The sequence below is a fragment of the Sturnira hondurensis genome, unplaced genomic scaffold, assembly GCF_014824575.4.
Source record: "Sturnira hondurensis isolate 20B ecotype Veracruz unplaced genomic scaffold, ASM1482457v3 Scaffold0004474, whole genome shotgun sequence".
Taxonomy (NCBI): Eukaryota; Metazoa; Chordata; class Mammalia; order Chiroptera; family Phyllostomidae; genus Sturnira; species Sturnira hondurensis.
In genome coordinates, this window is record NW_028077105.1 from 3,667,763 (window position 1) to 3,673,769 (window position 6,007).

Sequence of the window (6,007 nt, forward strand, 5' to 3'; positions counted from 1 at the left end):
AATCACCAGTGGCAAGACTGCTTATGACACGGAGTTGTATCACTAGCACTACGGCCTTGTGTCTTTCTGCATTAGCTGCTGCAACATTTGCAGTGATTCTGCATGGAGCTGCAATGTATCACCACATCATTATGCCTACCAAGATGGTTGTGCCCAAGCATTTACATATTTAAGTCACATATAGCTTTTCTTGTATTTCTGCTTTATAATACAGCTAGAAACCTATAATAATTTTTTGAGCATATGTGAAAAAATAGGCTGTGGATTTCCTTTCAAGGTAGTGAAGGAGGACATTAAAAATATGTGCTGTAAAAGGGAGGCATTGAGTCTGGGAGGGTCAAAAGCCATTTCCCTAGGTAAAAACTCACCGGTAAGAATGGTGAAGTAACAGACTCCAGTCTGCAGAATAGGAACAAGAGCACGGCATTTGCCTCACTGCTCCAACCAAGTTCAGAGTTTCCCCAATTTCAGTCATTCACGCGCAATTACTATGGTGTTCAGCACATCTGCGTGCACCACTATTTACTTGGTGTCTTTTTAAAAATAAAATAAATGGATTTTTATTAAAACATACCTTATATAAATTTGATATAAATAAAAAACCAGATTTGATGTGTTAGGTACATTTTCCCCTAGTACACACTGAAATAAGTCTGCAACACAAAGTGAAAGCAAAAAGGTTGCTCCTGTACTAACTGGATCATCTTGTGTGGCCCCTTTACTGTGCACAGTACATTTTGGGAAATGCTGCTATATACCAACGGAAATTTCAGGCTGGGAAAATACAGTTTAAGGGCAAAGGATGCTCCAGTCTTATGCTTTAATTTTTTTTGTTCCTGTCAACACATCCTCCTTTTCCTAAAATAGGTCCTAAATGTTGATTTCAATGATTCTTGATCATAACTACAGATAATTTAAAGCAGGATGGAATACATGTGATAAGGCACCTACACCACGTAACTGATCCTCCTCAGGAAGACGCCCTTCTCTGAACTCTGACGTGGGAGCTTTTGGCAGCAGGGCAAACTCTGCAGCCACTGTCCTGCGCACGTTATGAACAGTGTAACTTCAGAAAATGTAAAACATGCCCTCTACAGCAACACATCTTTTTGCACAAACACCCTTGTCAATTTATTTAACAAGGATGGCCAAGTCGCTACGACGTGAAAATCACTGTTCTGAGCACTCGGATACAGCAGTGAGTAAAACAAAGTCCCTCTTCTTGTGGAGCTTACACTTCATTAACATAAGATGAGACTAAAAGCAAAACTGACTTACATCAGACCCAAGAAGGAGATGGATCGGGGTACAGCGCACTCCACACCGAGCCGAAGGCCTAGGCGTGGCATCAGGGTTTGTTCACGCGATGCTGTCCTTTCGCACAGTGATTTTAACATTCTTTTCTCTGTTTAGCTTTCCTAGCAGCATATTTTGTTGATGCTTTGCACATATTTCTCAGCCCCACTTAAAATTCCACTCCACAATTTAAGGAGTGGAATTGAAGAATTTTCTAATACTTCAGCCCAAGTTTTCATTTTTCATATGTAACTTAAATTGTCCTTAAATCACCTTGAGTCACCCTTTTGTATTATTCATGCCATTGATGTCATTGGAAAATGGTTACCAGAGCTTCTTAATAATCATTGAAAGGAGTATAAGTGTTTCTTCTCTTAATCTTCTTCATAAAGTCAGTTAAAAATAATATCAAAGGGTGAGAGCTGTTAAATAGGGAGTTTGAAAATGCTCCAAGAGAACATCCTGTCACAAGACTAAAGAGACATGACATTAATTTCCATAAAGTGGGTGTTTTTTACTTATCTAGCTATCAATGTTAGATGAAATTCATCAGTTTTATAATTCTGTTAGTCATTTTCAAGCAACCAAAAGAAAAACCCACTGGTTTAGAGTATTTTCAAAGTATCAGGGGGTGTCACTGGCCTTTATAGGTTCAGTGAAGGGAAATTTTAAAAATAAAAGTTACTTGCATTGTTTATGATGGCCATTCTGACTGGTGTAAAGTGGTATCTCATTGTGGTTTTAGTTTGCATCTCTCTGATAGCTAGCAAGACTGAGCATCTTTTCATGTGTCTCTGGATCCTCTGTATGTCCTCCTCGAAGAAGTATCTGTTCAAGTCCTTTGACCATTTTTTAATTGGGTTGCTTATCTTCTTAGAGTGGAGTCGTATAAGTTCTTTTTATATTTTGGAGATTAAACCCATGTCTGAGGTATCATTGGCAAATAGGTTTTCCCATACAGTTGGTTCTCTTTTTATTTTAATATTGTTTTCTTTAGCTGTGCAGAAGCTTTTAATTTTGATGAGATCCCATTTGTTTATTCTTTCCCTTATGTCCCTTGCTCTAGGGGACATATCAGTAAAAATGTTGCTGCATGAAATACCTGAGATTTTCCTGCCTATGTTCTCCTCTAGGACTTTAATGGTGTCACAGCTTATATTTAAATTTTTTATCCACCTTGAATTTATTTTTGTGTATGGTGTAAATTGGTGCTCCAGTTTCATTTTTTGCATGTAGCTGTCTAGTTCTCCCAACATCACTTGTTGAAGAGGCTATTTTTATTCCATTTTATGTTACTGCCCCCTTTGTTGAATATTAATTGCACGTAGAGACTTGGGTTTATTTCTTGGCTCTCTGTTCTGTTCCACTGGTCCATGTGCCTCTTTTTATGCCAGTACCAGACTGTTTTGATTACAGTGACCTCATAATACAGTTTGGTATCAGGTATTGTGATCCCTCCTACTTTGCTCTTCTTTCTCCAAATTCCAGCAGTTATTTGTGTTCGTTTATGGTTCCATATAAATTTTTGAAGTGTTTGTTCTATGTCTGTGAAATACGCCATTGGTACACTAGTGCACTGTTGGTGGGATTGCAGACTGGTACAACCACTATGGAAAACAGTATGGAATTGTCTAAGAAAACTAAAATGGATATGGCTTTTGACTCAGTAATTCCACTGCTAGGATTATATCCTAAGAACCCTGAAACACCAATCCAAAAGAACCTATGTACCCCAATGTTCGTAGCAGCACAATTTACAATAGCCAAGTGCTGAAGGCAACCTAGGTGCCCATCAGTAAATGAATGGATCCAAAAACTATGGTACATTTATACAATGGCATTTTATGCAGCAGAAAAGAAAGAAGGAGCTCCTACCCTTGCAACAGCATGGATGAAAATGGACAGCATTATGCTAAGCAAAATAAGCCAGGCAGTGAAAGACAAATAGCATATGATCTCACCTTTAACAGGAACCTAAACAACAAAACAAACAAGTAAGCAAAATATAACTAAAGACACTGAAATAGAGAACAGGCTGGCAGTGACCAGAGGGGAGAGGGGAGGGAATTTCAGGAAAAAGGGGGAAAGTTTTGCAGGAACAAGTATGAAGGACACACGGTCAAAAACTAGGGGTGGGGTGGAAATGGGAGAGAGGTGAGGAGCACTTGGGGAGTGGGCTGGGATGGGAGTAAAAGACAAAGAACTGTACTAGAACACCAATTAAAATAAATAAAAAGTTAAACTCTTCTTCGGAAGCTCCAGTAAATACTTGCTATTTAAAATAAGTGATTCTGAAGCATTCTAAGGTTCTGAGAAATCATGAGTCACTAAAGAAAACCTAAGTTATGCCCCAAATAGCTTTTGTGCTAGGAGTGGGTGGTTGTATTATACGTTTTTCAAAACAGGTCATCCATATTTGCCAATTCCCAATTAAGAGAATGTTTGCATACCTAGAACACGCTTGTCTTTCAATATATTATCTTTTGAGACATTTCTCTCTGAGTTACTATCATCTATTTTCTTATAAAATTATTTTTACATGAGTGTTAAGATATTCTGGCAGGGGAATCAAGAATAATGTTGACATTTTGTAGACCTAATATTACCCCTTAAAGAATAATTATTGCTATATTCTAAGGGATAAATGTGCTGCAGAAAACATTAAGGGAAGAGATTTCCAGATGAAGGAATTTCATTTGTTTCCTTTCCACTGCTGGAGCTAAATGATTAGGACAGTGCCTTGCACATAGTAGGTGCTCAACAAGTATCTATTAAGTGAATAGATGAATGTGAAGAGTATCTCAGCAGCCTTAGTGTGCCTGGAGGCCTTCCTGGGAAGAGTGCATCAGCTGCAGGAGGGGGCAGGAAGTCTACCAGCAGAGGGGCATAGAGGATGCTCTGTGAGCCACTGTGTGGCTTTGCCATCTGACCGTGTCCCGGGGGGCCTTGTCCACCCTCTCACTGCCTCCAACATCTCCCGTGTCTATAGAGGGTAAGAATCATTAACAGAACCTACCACACTGTTGAGAGGAATCAATATGTTATAAGTATAAAGTGTTTAGCACATAGGGCATTTTCAATAAATATCAGCTATTTTTAGAGCTACAGTTATAGATTGTATATTAATATTAGATTGAAACCCTTGACTCTGTGTAACAAATGTGGACAAGAACTGAACACTGAGACTAGGATATGTTGTTTTTATAAAGTATGTTGATCAAGAAGTCTTGATCTTAGGTATAAAAGATTGGACTACAGGCATTGAAGTGATACAGAATGCATTTTCATCGTACACTCAGGAATAATGGGCCATTTCTTTGTAATTTGCTTTAATATTTAGAAAAAACCACTTGCTCTGCAAGACAGATGGGAGAAGAAAACTGTATAGTTCTTTACTTACTAGCCTTCAGTGGTTCTCTACTTTGTTTTTTACAGACTAAATGACACTGGCAATCAGGACAGTCCCTGGCCCGATTCCAACCAACCTTCATCATCCAGTAAAAGTTTCAGCCTAGTTTTACATCAGTTCTCATTACCTTCCCTCCAACTGCGCAAATCCCACCTCTCAACACTACCCACTCACTCTAGGATCCCAACACACTCATCCTTTGAATGAACCCTGAATTTCTTCATGCCTGGTTTTGATTTTGAGTGCATTTAAAAAAAACCTCCGCTTACAAAGTAAACCCCAATCATAGTTCAACTTCAATGCCAACCCCTCCACGAGGTTCCTTGTTAGACTGTCCTGTGTCCTCTCCCTTGGAGCCACCTTGGTGCCTGTCAGTTCATCTGGTGTTGTCACATCACCAGGTGTTTATCGAAGTGGTGCAGCAGGCTTTCCTGAAATGTTTCATTCATCTTTTATCTCCCATAGCTGCTGGCCCACAGCAGATGTTCAATGAATGTAAATCATTTAATCTAGTTTACTTTTTCTCCTTAAAAAAAAGAGAGATTTATTCCAGGTTTTCCCCGGAGATTTTTTTTTTGGGGGGGGGGTAGATTTTTAGTTTTCTGTTATTTTACGAAGTATGTCTCCAAAACAGAAAATAAATGGAATGTGGTAAGGTTCAAGATAAAAGATTGAGAGAAGAAGAGAGGAGATAGGGGATTTTCCTTCCTCACCTGGCAAGGCTTGTTGAAGATGGTGGGTGGGAGAGGGAAAGGGGATGCTGGGACTTGTAGTGAATGCCAAAGAGAGTAGTGCCTTGTACTTGACTGAATTCTGGCAACTCGTGGGGAAAAGATGCTAGAAATCCCCACGTTGCCATAGCATCCAGAGGCACTGGGGGCAGGAGAGCAAGGAGGGAACGTCCCCCCGCCCCGGCCTGGATATGAACCAGCTGCAGCCACAGCTGCCTTCACAGGACAGATCGGCCCCGGTGGGTGGTAGTGGGGTGAGTGTGCAGGGCAGAGACACAGAGACAGAAGTAAAACTTGTGTTTATGGCTGGACATTCCGTACATATTGCATTACCCATGAAGCACAAGGAAGTGCGAGCGAGGAGTCTTTGACACGAGACTATCACTGTCTCTTGTGTGGCTGGGGAGACAGGGGACTGTGGGGAGAGGGCAGGCAGCAACAGACTTGTTCATAATGGACCACACTGTGAGAAAAAGAGAAAGCAACGGCATAGACTCCACTGACAAAGGTGGAGTCCCATGTCATTGCTGGAATGTCCCTTTCAGTGGTATCACAGCTGCGAGACGTCTGA

General features: G+C 40.3%; 1 protein-coding gene across 3 annotated transcripts in view; it reads right to left on the reverse strand.

The window, feature by feature from the left end:
- The window catches only part of PDE7B (phosphodiesterase 7B), a 296,607-nt gene that overhangs the window by 55,844 nt on the left and 234,756 nt on the right, over positions 1 to 6,007 (reverse strand). The gene's annotated exons all lie outside the window — the stretch shown is intronic.